The sequence below is a fragment of the Lepisosteus platostomus genome, chromosome 20 (genome assembly GCF_059453375.1).
Source record: "Lepisosteus platostomus isolate fLepPlt1 chromosome 20, fLepPlt1.hap1, whole genome shotgun sequence".
Taxonomy (NCBI): domain Eukaryota; kingdom Metazoa; phylum Chordata; class Actinopteri; order Semionotiformes; family Lepisosteidae; genus Lepisosteus; species Lepisosteus platostomus.
Window position 1 is genome coordinate 15,392,159 of NC_142630.1, and position 14,478 is coordinate 15,406,636.

Genomic DNA, 14,478 nt, shown 5'->3' on the forward strand with positions numbered 1-14,478 from the left:
CATGTCATTCATTAAAAGAACTGATGGGACAAAATGCTATTAATTGTATTAAATTCCTGTTGACCATGAAATTTACATCTTTAATGATAGCTAACTGACTCTTTAAAGTAGTTCATGGCCCATGCTAAACATTAAACAGGGTCTATAATTGGGGTGGTTTCATGGCCTCTGCAGTCCTCATTATTTGCATGTGTGTGTCTGTGGGAGTATCTGAGGCTAAAATAGCCATTACTGTTTACTAAGCCAGAGAAGGAGGCAGACAGTTAAATTACGTGACCTTAGCACAAGGAAAGTAATTAAGCTGCGGTTCTCTGTGAAAACATTTAAACCGCAATATGCAAAATTGAAATAGCTATGATATGTCATTAGTTTAATTCAAAATTGAAAAATTAGCTTCAGGAGAAATTATCAATGGGACGTTAGCTTAAAACACAGAGGTCTTCTCATAAACGTGAAGCTTCAATTTACGGAGAAGCAAGCTCTGCGGATTGAGTCATTTCAATTTGCATTCCCCAGCCTTAACGGGACTGGTGTTTTAAAACAAATTGTACCCAAATGAAAAGGCTGTGCATTAATCACAAAATAAAATCCATTTTATTTTTTTTAAAGAACACATCTAATTGTATTATATATTATTGTTAATATTTCAAAAAAATAATTAGCTCTCTTGTACATGAATGTAATATTAAAATAACGTTATGCATTTTGCATGAAGCTTTTTATCTTTGCTTAAATATTTCTGGAAAGAGAATTTTTCACACGAATACATTGCAGAATGATTTCTAATGGGCTTTTAAAAGCTACTTCAGGGTTTTAATTAGGTGGAAAGCCTTTAGACAAAATATCTTTAGCCTTAACTTTTAATCACTTTTGATCGAAGGAGTAGTGAATGTAAATTGTATAATCACCAGAGCCCTAAAAGGTTTCTGGGAGCTTCAGTGCTGATTTATAAGCAGAAAAATAGGCAATGCAATGCCTTTTATAAAACCTAATGGATAGTGACAAATTAAAACTTCCTACATGATAATATAGTGTTCAGTGCTGATAAATAAATAATACCATTGTGAGATGGTCTAATTCACTGCACATATGGGTACATTTCAGCTGAATAAACATGAGCATTATCTTCAAAAGAGATTAAATATAATTTTGAACGTTACATTTTTTAAAACACTAGAGGGTGGCTTTGATCTTATCTGTAACAGAATAAACAGACATACAGTAGATCACTGAGAAAAAAGGTTAAACTCAACATTCACCTAATTCATGTCAATCAAAATCTGCATACAGTAATTTAGAGGATTTGGGATGGTGTGTTTTCTGTTCAGAATAATCAAAGATTCATAAATGCAGCCACTTTAAAATAAAGACAATTTTGGTTACTCAAAATTGAGTACCATCTTAAAGCAATAAGCAATACCAATGAAATACAGTACATGGCTGTACAAAACTATTTGATGTCTGTTATTTCTCTTGGTATCTCATACAGGCATAATGCAACCTGTGACCATAAAACTCCCACTGGATCACAGCAAATAATTCAACACTGCATTTGTGGTAATAAGCTTTGTGCATACTGAATGGAAGTTAATTCAGAACTGAGAACACCTATTTGACAAAAAAGCACCTCTAATTTAATATTCTACACTGGTATATCTAGCAATGGATATCCATGCACTGAGTCCTAGCCTGTGTCTATGAGCCTATAAGGCATCTGGTGCAGGACTGAGCAGAGTAATTCTTGCTTCTTGGACCAGTCTGGATCAATTGCCACCAATGCCTTGCTGGAACCAGAAATCGATCAAGAGGCATTCATCACCTAACAAAATTCATATTTTTCATTTTTAATGCCTGAGACAACCCACTGTTGACAGAAAAATAGATTTTTTTTTCTTTGGCAAGAAATGACCTCTTGCGAAAGATTAGATAAAACAATAAACAGAGGACTTCATTAAAATACATCAAAATGGAAAAATTAGACCTAAGCAAATAGTCTCATAAGTTGCAGGTGTGTCAATGTTTCTGCAGTCTGTAATGTATTTCAGATTTCATGATTTCAGTGGTTTTCAGATTTTAAGAGGGTTTATTTTGTCTTATGCCTCACAGTCTGTGCAGAAGTGTCATTGTAGGTTTCTCCAGATCTTGGCTTTGGGAGCTTAAAGAGATTAATAACCATTTGCAGTTTAATAACCATTTGCAACCATTTGCAATTTAATTAAGTACATTTTATTAATTAAACTAATAGTCATTTGCTAATTTGAGAGCTGGAGGTATCAACAGTTGTAATTAAAAGAGCAATTAATACAGATGCATATTAGAATAAATAGGATAAAAACAGCGAATGTCTTTATTTTTTGGTTCAGTTCGTTTGTTGTCAAATACCACATTCAACAACAGCCTTGAGACTGAAAGCTTTCCCAGACACTACATCTGGGGCTTCTTACTGGGATACAGCGTATTACAGAGGTGCAGTTCCATTCACAGCTACGGCCTTTGAATAAACAAATTGAAGAGAGAGAACGTGTCAGTTCCTGCTTGTATTGAGGGTTACACTTGACATTTCGCGAATATCCAGAGCATGTCTATTTAATACCTAATTATGTGTAACCAAGTATGACCAATAGCCAGTTTCAATGTGGTATTAATATTCTATTGTGAAAAGAATCACACCACATTAACCATTTATACAGGGTATATGTAACTGCGAGGCTAAAAGGTAGTGTTATACATTAGGGGTTATGAATTACCTTTATAAATTCTTTATAAGCTAGAATATATTACTGTAATACAGTTCCATTAAGACTGTTGAAACTGACCTCTGCAAAGGGCAAATTGCCAAGAAGGTAATTGTATGTTAATATGAAAAGGCAGCTTGTTCCCACATGCAGATGCTTGTAAAATTAATTGTAAAAATTAATTATTAATAGCTCCTTTAGTATGCATTTATTATGTCTCATTCACAATTCCTAAAGTTTACCTCGGTCATCTAAGTGTAATTTTTCCAGCTGTAACATGTCAGAATAAGCTTTTTTTCAAATGTAGACATTTGCAATTGTATTACTTCATAGCACACGGAAGAAAATTCAAGACAGTCTGCAGTATTATAATGGTTATCTTTGGTTAATAACCACTGACATTTTCAACAGCATTTCTCCAGATGCTACTTAATGGATTTTTAATCCAAAGTGTGCCCTATATGATAAGGCAGTAAAAGCCAATGTTGCTATAATAAAACCTAATGCTGTTGTCTCCTGTGTTAATGAACATTGTGCAGATGGGAGCTTTAAGATTTAAATGATGAATTCACCACAGATTGTGCATATGTGCCCATTTCCTTTCAAGATTGGTGAAGTGTCAATAGCTTAATTTTACAGTCTGCAGTTTTCTCTGATTTCCCACTGGATTTCCCACTGGAATCTTCTGCCACTCAGAGAGATACTTCAACAAGGGATCCCTTTTTTCTGTTTGCAACAGGTGAACACCAGAATTGTTTTAAGCAAGCTTCTAAATATACTTGCCTAAAATATTTTGCTTAGTTTTGATTCACAGTCTCTAAGTTAAGAATTATTCAAATGAAATAAACTGCCTTCAGCTGTCATCTTGGAACATGGTACACAGTACAGTACATTCCAGCTGACATGACCAGTGATGATGTAGAAAAGTGCTTCTAAGAATCTTTAACATTTTATTGTAGAAGTACGGACTTTTTCCAAGCTCTAACACCACACCACACCTGCTGTAGGGCTCCCAGACTCTGTGTATAGCTTTAGGTGGTGTAAGAGTGGAGATTTGTCCTCTCAACGTAATGTCCTCTCTTCACATACCATTGGATAAACCAGATTGAAAACAGCGTTGATAACTGTTTTCAGCTCATTCAGAACTGGGCACGCCTGTTTGAGTATTGGAGTAAAACAACAAGTTCCTCTGAATTACTTAAATTCCCGAAGAGAAATCCCAGTTTCAGAGTCTGTTTTTATGTTTTTTTTGGACTGATGTATCTGTGGGGTCATTTGCGTAGAGGAGTATAAAAAGTATAAAGTATAAACATGGACCTGTGACCCTGGTGTTTGAACGGGTATCACTGTGTTGAATAGACTGCAAATGTGAGAAAATCAGAGAAAAAAAAAAGCTTTTGTGGTCAGAAAAAAAAAGTGGATTGGATTTCTCCAAGACGAATTCCGAAATGTATTTAATATAAAAAGGACAAAGTGAGGCAGTTTGTCTGTGAGCTCATCATCACTTTCTGCTTTGAGCTGAAAATCTGCTTGTGGCTGTCGTTCTGGAAATGTGGAACTCTGTAGAAAAGAACTGCTATACAGACTGGGCCTCCGTTTTGGCACAGACAGTAGCCAACTTGTAATTAAAACCAGATTCAATATTAATCTATTATTTTTTATTGCAGACCTAAAAAATTCTTCACCAAATGCCAGATCTATCATACCACAAATTCTGAAAGGAAATTAAAAATAAATAGATGCCTGGTTTCATTTACGCTTTGACAGGAGTATTAATACTTCCATAATTACATCATTTCACATGTGTTAACTATGCTGGCCATTGCTTGTGCTTCATAAAGTACTGACAAAACAGACCATGGCATTACATGAAACTGTCTTGCATCAATTTTTCCCTGGTAAGCTCCAAATGAAATGAGGTCCAATATACTGTTCTGAAGCCCATTTCTCTTTAAAGACAATTGTAAAAATGTAAGAACAACATTGAATGATTAAATTGCTACCACATCACAGGTTTCTTTGTAAAGTTTAATCTTTACAATTAATCAGTACAAGAAAGTCATATTCTTTTTCAGGGCAATCAGAAAAAAAAAACATTATTTTCTAAAGTACAAGGGTTCAAATGGTGGAAATGTTGACCTACAACTGAGCATCTACTGTACATCTTAAGTCTGAGATATTTGTGGTTCTCATGATGAGAACCTGATATGTATACAGATAATTTAAGATCACTTTATTAGCCACATACAATTTCTTGCATTAGGAATTTGTCTTTTTGCATAACCCAACTTGCTCTCCATGAGACACACAGACAGGGAGAGAAGCTTGGGGTCAGAGTGCAGGGTCAGCCATTTATACAGCACCCCTGGAGAAGTTGGGGTTAAGGGCCTTGCTCAGGGGCCCAAGAGAGTAGGATTCCTCTTCCAGCTGCAGGATTTGAACCAACAACCTTCCAGCCACAGGTGCAGATCCTTAGCCACAGAGCCACCACTCCATCTTAAATACTCTACTTGTCCACCAACCCCACTGTTCCCCCACCCCTGCAATCTTGCCTGTTAATATGAATTTGTCTGTTGGTCAATTTTACCCGCCAGAGCCAAAGATTTAATTGGTTTAAACATGTTGGGGTTGATGGTCTTTGTTCTTGTCTGGTAGGGATATATGCCTGCTGGGTGTGTTTGTGTGTGGGAGGGTGATTCTGTCACCAGCACTCTTCATCCACACGAGGCTCCATATTCTACCGATTTGAACCGCGTTAGACTGACTGCGAGACAGAGTTTCTCTTTGTTTAGCATGTCCGTGGTGGTGCTGTATGCTCTCCTTCGATCACTCTGCCCCTCCCTCCCAGCAGCATTGCCCAGCGAGGAGCTCTTCAGGCTCTGAGTGTAATTCCATCTGAGCAGGGCTGCGAGCCTGTCGAAGGGGAGAAAGAGGGACAAGTGATGAAAACCCAGATTGTCCTTCTAGATCAGATCAGATCTGCGCCATGTGTTTGCATTCAGCTGCATTAATAGGGTAAGAGGAAGGAGTCAGATCTGAGCCGAGCATATGTTCCCTCTGATACTGGAGGTAAAAAATTGAAAACTGAACTGAGAGGAGCTGTGACTGCATGAATCTCCAGACTGGCCACTGCCACCTCTCAAATATTTGTGACTGCTCCCCCTAGATTTGCAAAGTCTGTAAAAATATCCTGGCTTTGGATTTGACTGTAATATTCACAATCTTTTTATCATTAGCTTGCTATTTTGAAAAAGGTAAAAGTTTGTAGTTCTGAGTAAATGCTTTAACTAAGGGGAAGTTCTAATTATCACATAGACAGTATTTAATTAACCCAATAGGACCTCAGCCAAATAGTCAATTTATGCCTGGAATGATGTCCCCTCAAACGTTTTGTAATATCTCTGGCAGTGTATACAGTAAAAGCCTGTTTTATGGCTTAAATTAAAGCTAATTTCCTTCTAGCAAAACCCTTCGTAGTAATGGCATAGTGCAGCAGGGCACTGTCTTTCAAGTTGCTTAGGGCAATCCTTAGCAGAATAATAAAATAATAAAATTTGGTTTCAGGCATTGAAGGAGGGGGAAGATGGTCAGACGGCCTTGTAATTGTATGTAGAATGTTCAAAATGGAGGCAGGCTGGTTTCCATTCATAACAACTGACTCCTGACCTTCTGCATTACAGTATGCTTACCTTCATCCCAGAAATGAGAGTTTAGTTGACTGAATGAAGCATTCATGGGATTTCACGGCTTTCTGTTTCATGGATCATGGCTTAGACATTTATGTAAGAAGAAGTGTGAAACGTCATGTCTTGAAGATTCAGTACAAGTGCTGTAGAGTTCACTTCCCTACAGTGTTACAGGACATAATTGTATGCATGTCTGTGTGTAGGTGGAAACTTCAGATTGAGTCATCCAAACTCCTTTGCTCCAGTAGTTCAGTGCTAAACTCCCCCTCACCCACCTGTGTATCTGTTCACTTGACCCTGGCCAACTTTTCTGTGGGACAGAAACCAGCTGCATAATGGATTAAGTGCACCATGACCAGGTGCTTAAATATCTCATCTCATTCTTGAGGAAAGGGGTGCCAGCATGCAATGAGCATCACTTTTTTAACAGACAGCTTATTTCCCCGCTTGTTTTTGCGAAACAATGTAAAAATGTTTTATGAGCTTGTTATTGCCAAAGGGTTCTCTTCTGCTGTGCGCACGATACAGGCTGAACCTGAAATGAAAGGTTCTCTATTCAGAAATGAGCTTTCAGAAACAGCGTGATTATTTTGTGGACTGCAAAGGAGCTGAACAGAATACAAATTTTTTTTTTTAAAAGCAGCCAGGTAAAGATCTGCTTGGACTACTTGCTTTTAATTTGGTGTATTTAAAGTGTGGCTGAAATGTGGACAACCTCATTCTGTCATATATCAAACAATAAGAACGTTAATGGATGCAGGTTGTCAAATATGGGAAATGCTTGGTTATACACTTTATTACTCCTGACTTAGTCCTTCCTTCTAATGGTTGCTTTTCAATTAGAGGCAGTGGAAGGTGGGGCTTTTCGTTAGCATGTGCTCTGTAACAGGGCAGTGTCAGATACAGTACAACAGGTCTCAATGGGCAAGGCATTTGTTTGTGACGTGAAAGAGGACATTCCCACTGTCAGATGACTAGTTTGCTCCTGTTCCATACAGTATATGGTCTGAATTTCTATAGAACAGCTGTTTAGCCTCTCTTAATTGTGTGTTCAGTGACCTTAAAACACCACCAAAAAAAAAAAAACAAGACGCATAGAGTGGATACTGTATGTTTGACACATTCTTGTTTTATAGGAAATCTGATGTCTGAAGTGATTCTGGTCAGTCTGGTGAATTGGGAACTCTTGCACCAGACAGCTGTATAGCCTGTCATTACAAATCTATAATTCATTCTTAAAACAAACTGCTGACAGACTGTGGATCTCACACTGGTGCAGTTTTGGTTCTGCAGGCTCTGTTGGATCTAGGAAAAACGGAAGAGACAGGAGCCTACTGCCCCAGGCAGGCAGTGGCTCAAACTAGTGACAGAGTTACTTACTGCCCTTCCCAGCCAATGTCAAACACAGGCACAAAGAAAACTGTTTTGATTCAAAACCCACAGAGTGCAGAAGTATTGGATATGTTGCCAACTTTTGTTTGAAAAACTGGTCAGTTTTGAAACCTTTAGGTTTGTAATGAGACCCCAGAAACAAAGCCAAATTCCAAAAACACAAAAGCACCAGACAGAATATCTCTGTGTTTCGGAGATGATTTGTAATTTATTAATGGAAGTCAAATGCTTTGAATCAAATCAACTATTTCCAGTCAATAACCTCTGGTTTCAAATGTCTGTTTTCATCTACCCAATGGTTACAGAATCCATTGATTTTTTTCAAGATAAGACATTTTAAATTTTAGAGATGTGTGTATTTTCTTTAGCTTTTCAATCTTTATCTGTGAATGAATATCACCTCCTCCAGAACAGACTCACATGTCCAGTCTTGTCTGTTAGAGCTGATGCAATTTAGGATGGATAAAATTGAGCTCTGAGGGTGAAGAGGATTTGGAATGAAAGAAAAAAATAAAAGAGAACTGATTTTAGATGCCCTGGACAGACACTTTTGGCACATTTTAATCCATTCCTGCCAAATTTGAAAAGACACCGCAGGATCATCCTTTATTTTCATATCACACTCGCCTATTATAATAGGGATAACATTTTATCAGCAGACAGCATTTGTTTGCTTCTGATATGCATTTCAGACTCATAATAACAATGGTAATATAAAATAAAAATGAAATGAACCTGTGGTTGTTGGAGTATGTCCAATGGCTTCCAGCAATTGCTAACATTTTGTTGCTGTTATGAATCTATTACATTCTACATGAGAGTTCATTTCAATTGAAGTACAGCCCCCCCCCACCCACCCCAAAAAAAGAAAAGAAAAAAGATTTTAGTGTACACTCTGTTCTTTGCGATAATGAATGCTTTGTCAGGGAGAATCCATCAATGGTCACTGGGGGAAGGAAATGTCAAGGAAAGTTATGGTTTGTTGGCTTTTAACCCACGTGGCCCAGCTCTGCAAAGTAATTGAAGTAAGGAAAATGCCATGTTGTTGTACCTCATCTATTTGTATAGCTGTCTGACAGGATGAATAGAAATATTGCTGGAGTAACACAATGTACAACAAGTATGACTGCTTGCCTTGTGCTGAAAATCAGTTCCGAAGAAGAAAAAAAAAAACATCTCTTATTGCATTCTCCCCGGAGTTAAACTGAGAGGATAACATGGACGTAGCATACTGATTTTCTCCCACTGCCTGGCACTTTCCCTGAAAAGGGAAGGTGTTTAGCTACGGTGCAGATTTTTTTGTTGGCCCAGGTTGTGGAATAAAGCATAAGATCCCAAAGATTGAAGAATTGACCCTGTTCTGCAAAGGGCGCTTCAAGGAAGAGCTGATAGAAAGACTTGTTATTAATAACCCCGAAAGCTTTTTCCAGGAAAAAAAAATGGGCAGTGAGGTTATTATTCATCTGCCCTGCTGCGATCAGGTTATGGGGAAAGTGAGTGGCAATAACGTGAGTCTTTTGATGTCTTTAAACAGTAATTTCATTCTGTATGGATCTTAAAGAGATACAGCTCAAGTCCGGAGACTGCTTCTAAATGATGAATGATTCTCTCGGTCACAGGACAGTTTTCTCTTCTTTGACTTTGAGTTGAAAATAGTCCACCGATAAGCTGTCTCCTGTAAAACTACTTCAAGCCTGGACCGTGAGTCTTGTACTGGGAGACATGCTTGCTTCGGCAGCACATATACTAAAATTGGAACGATACAGAGAAGATTAGTATGGCCCCCTGCACAAGAATTACATGCAAATTGGTGAAGTGTTCCATATTTGGGCGGAGCGGTGGCACTGTGGCTAAGGATCTGTGCCTGTGGCTGGAAGGTTGTTGGTTCAAATCCTGTGGCTGGCAGAGGAATCCTACTCTGTTAGGCCCCTGAGCAAGGCCCTTCACCCCAACTGCTCCAGGGGTGCTGTACAATGGCTGACTCTGTGCTCTGAACCCAAGCTTCTCTCCCTGTCTGTGTGCCTCATGAAGAGCAAGCTGGGGTATGTGAAAAGATGAATTCCTAATGCAAGAAATTGTATATGGCCAATAAAGTGATCTGATCTTATCTCTTACATTACCCCCCAGTTCAAATCTAGAGAGTGAGTCTTGTACACCCCCAGTTCAAGCCTGGACTGTGAGTCTTGTACCAAGTGACATGTATATCCCCAGTTCAAGTCTGGACTGAGAGATATGTACCCCCAGTTCAAGTCATGCAGTCACCCCCGTACCAGATTCTTCTAAAAGGAGGGTTTATTCTAAAAATTCATAACAGATTCTGAAAGTGTTTTTTTTCTAGTGTATTGAATTAACTTGTTTTCAAATGTATTCCTATATCGTTTGAAAATACAGACCAAAATTAAAAAATAAATAACCCTGGATATACTGAATCATTACATTACTAAATACATTATATCAGGAATTACAGCAATTGAATTTATGAACTGAAATTGTATGTGCGCACATTTGCGCACCAGATAAAGAATTTGTTTTTAATGGATTCAGGAATCCAGTTGTGGTGAGCAGAACAGAATTATTTAATTCAAGTATTGTGATTAAAAACTGTAATCTTAAATAATTACTCACTGGAATAAAATTAATTCACACTTAACCAAGCGTGAAATGACACTGGCGCATAGCATTGTCTGTGCTGCTGTTATTGTAATGAGAACACAACCGTGTTTAACACCAGTAATCAGCACAGGTATTTTTTACAGATACTTTTAAAGCTGTTTGTTATTGAAGAGGAGTGTCATTTCATAGTATGTGTTTGGGATGAAACAAAGTGATGGCATCAATAAAGTGACTAGTGACTACTAAGCAAAGAAACTGTGATTTAGATTCCAGTGCATTTAAACACAGGCAGCAGTGTTTAGCATGGTGGTGCAATGGTGCCTCACAGTATAGGGGCCCACCCGTTCAATTCCAGACTTGGGGTGCTATCTGTGTGGAGTCTGTTTGTTCTTCCCATGTTCACATGAGTTTCCTCAAGAGGCTTCAGTTTCCTCTCACAGCCCAGAAACATACTGGTAGGTTAATTGGTTTCCGGAAAAATTGGCCCTAGGCGTGTGAATGTGCGTGTGCGAGTGTGTCCGTGTGTGCCCTTGCCAAGATAATAATAATTGCTTACACTTATACAGCACTTTTCTGGACACTCCACTCAAAGCGCTTTACAGGTAATGGGGACTCCCCTCCACCACCACCACTGTGCAGCCCCACCTGGATGATGCAAGGGCAGCCAGAATGCACCAGAACTCTCACCACACATCAGCTCTCAGTGAGGAGGAGAGCAGAGTAATGAAGCCAATTCATTGATGGGGATTATTAGGAGGCCATGATTGGTAAGGGCCAATGGGAAATTTGGCCAGGACGCCGGGGTTACACCCCTACTCTCTTCGAAAAACACCCTGGGATTTTTAATGACCACATCCGAAGGACGGCGCCGGTTTACAGTACAGTGTCCCCATCACTATACTGGGGGTGAGCGCCCCCTGCTGGCCCCACTCACACCTCTTCCAGCAGCAGCCTTAGTTTTTCCAGGAGGTCTCCCACCCAGAAACTGACCAGGCTCACACCTGCTGGGCTGCCAGTTGTGAGTAGCAGAGTGATATGGCTGCTGGAGAGATAGGCTACAGCTCCCCTGTAACACTGAATTGGAAAAAAAAAACAGTTTGAAAATGGATGGATGCATTTAAGCACAGGACTTCCAGACCATCACACTAATATGAACACTCTAGAACAAAGCTGAATCCCTGGCATGTTTCAAGAGAGGAACTGCGATTCTGGAATTCATGAAATGCTGGCAGCCTAACATGAGAGATGAACTGATCTGTGCCCGTCCTCTCATCTGAAAACTTTGTTCTGGTGTAGTTTTGCAAATTACTATCTTAAAAGGGGATTATTTTGTTTTAAATACTGATGCTCGACGTTCAAATCACAACCTTTAATGAGATGTCTTGAGGTAGCAGGTTCCAGCAGAATTATCTGATACCCAATCTCAGAAATCTGTCAGGTTTAGTGTCAGCATCGTTCAGGCAGTCCTCAGCCTTGTAGGGAAGAGTGTCTTAATGCAGCTCCATTCAATCCTTAAAACAAGAAAACAATATTAATAGCGTAAATCACTCAAGGCATGAAATTATTTTGATAAACAGGCTGACATAATTTGGCGGTCTCTAACACAGCAGTACATCAGCTAAGCCAACACCAAGTACATGCCTGGCTCTTACACATAGACCTTCTGCTTTGCTTCTTTTCTCCTGTAGATGTCAAAATGTACAAATCAGCTTAAAATAGAAACCTCCAGCTTGTTACATTCATGTGTTCTTTGTGGAAGAAAGACATAACTTCCATAACTTCCATTTTGTCCTGAAATTTTAAATACTAGCATAATCAGTTAGTGCAAAATGTCATTAGTTAACACTTAACAAGTCTGCAATTAACAGAGCAGTATGCTTACAACAAACAAGTTGCTCCACTGAGCAATGGCAGCAGTTCATGGTTCTGCTGTGCTCCTCTCATCCTGAGTCCAGCCACAGTGAAACCTCTTTAAGTCTCCTCTTCATGCTCATCCACCACACACGCTTGCTGTGGTAAAGTTGATTCCCAGTTTGAGAAATGGGAAGTCTCATCTGCAGATGTCACTTCTATGTGTCCGACCTCTCAATGATTCCTCAAGCTTTTGAGGGTGAGAGCTATGCATATGTTACTGCAATGTACCAGTCCTGAGGACTGGGGTGACCATCTGATGAAACACTCACCCCCTTTTAGCAAATTTCCAGCTCTTATATTCAGGCAGGGATGTCCTTCAACTTAGTGAGCCTGGCCTTTCTTACTTCTGGAAATTAGCTGGACAAAGAGCTGCAAGCAAGGTGAATTCAGAAAGGGCTTAAAGTCACCAATACTTCATGGGATGACTTCAATGTGGAACTCAAGGGCATCACCATTCATGTCTACATAAATATTTTTTGGTGCAAAAACACAACAACAACAAAAAAAAACACTTCAATAATGTATCAGACAGAAAGTTCCCTCTGCAGGGCTCTTTGATACTTCTCCTAGAACAAGAGAGAACATTCCCTAGTGTTTTTCAAATAGGAGGTGTTTAGAGCACTAAAAATGATGGACTTCTCATAGAATGCTAATTAACATTACTGCAAGCCCACATTCGGTTTTTATTTTGAGATACCACTAGAAATATTTTGTTCTTAATGGCTACTTTTGAAAATAATGCTCTCGACACCCTTTCATAAAAAAAAATATTAATTGGAATATATTATTATTTATCAGATCAATTAATGTCTTAATACAACAACTAACACAACTCAGAGCTTTCCATTAAAGTGTCAAATATGCTTTATGTTAAAAAAATTACCTGAATTATATCTGGAGAATCTAAGAGTGATCTAAGAGCATAGGCAAACATTTAGAGAAAGTATGCAGAGATAGTCAGTCAGCAATAAAAGATTGCAGAATAGGGAAATAAAGAAATCAAAATAGAATGAAGAATCACTGAATAACTAATGACCTCTACTGACTCCTGTTGCTTTAATGGTGAGCTGACACAAGAAAAACAAATCACAAGTATAAGGTCTAATTTGCAATAAGAGAGCAGATGTGTAGGTACTGTAACTGCTGTTTCCGTCTGTAAGAGGCCAGCTCAGTGTTAATCAAATCTGATATGAAAATCACAAAGTTTTTTCTTTGAAACTGGGCCATGATCTTCGATGCTCGAAGGAAGGTTTTTAAACTTGACATTTCCATCCCGGGAACACTCATTGATCAGATCGGATGCAAATTCTCTTCTCCGGTGGACAGCAGTCAGGTTTCTGCTGATGTATCTTGAAACGCTGAGGTTACGTGCCGTGCAGGGTTCCAGAATTTGCCCCAGTCAGGGGTTTTTGCTTTTCCATTGTTACAGAGAAGCAGGAAGCTGGAAGTGTAGGCATAATTTCCAATCAACTGTCTCAAGTGAGAGGTCCTGAGGTTTCTGGGGTTTCTGGAATGCTCATACTGTGTATCTCTACATGCTGCCCCAACCCCAGTGCTAGCCCCCTCTAACTCTTCCACTATCTAGAACTTCAACCCCAAACCAACTTGAGTACACGACCTGCAGATATTCTGAAAGGGCCTTGTTAATTTTCAGATAGGATGTCTGGAGCACTTTTCTTATAAACATCACAACCTTTCACGTCAGAGTGTGAAACTTTGGGGAGAAGAGGGGAATTCTTACCGATGTATTTAACCTTATTACAAATAACACTTTAAAACATACAGATAGAGCAGAGAGGCATGGAAAAACATCTCACCAAAATACTGTGTCAGAGAAGGTGAGAAATTCAAGGGGCCTCTGTCATCTCATTACAGATTACTGTCTACCCCCTCATCAAAAAGGCTAACACATTCCTGTATTAAGTTTCAGGATCCTATGGGACTGTAGGAATCCATGTTTATGTATAATGTTATCTGAGGAAATGGTTTTAAATCCCCCACAGGATTTTCAGTCTCTGCACTATATTTGTCTAATAGGTTTTCACTTAGGAAAACATTTAAGTTAAAACAGACATTAAAACTGGGATTTCTGACAGCAGGCTGACACTCCGCACACTGTACACATTTCCCTTGTTGAG

The 14,478-nt window shown here is 38.9% G+C and overlaps 1 non-coding gene across 1 annotated transcript; it reads left to right on the forward strand.

Annotated features, from left to right (window-relative positions):
• The first annotated feature begins 9,535 nt into the window (after positions 1 to 9,535).
• LOC148644613 (U6 spliceosomal RNA) lies at positions 9,536 to 9,643 on the forward strand. The gene has a single exon (XR_015928784.1). It is a non-coding gene; the product is annotated as a U6 spliceosomal RNA (small nuclear RNA).
• The last annotated feature ends 4,835 nt before the right edge of the window (positions 9,644 to 14,478 follow it).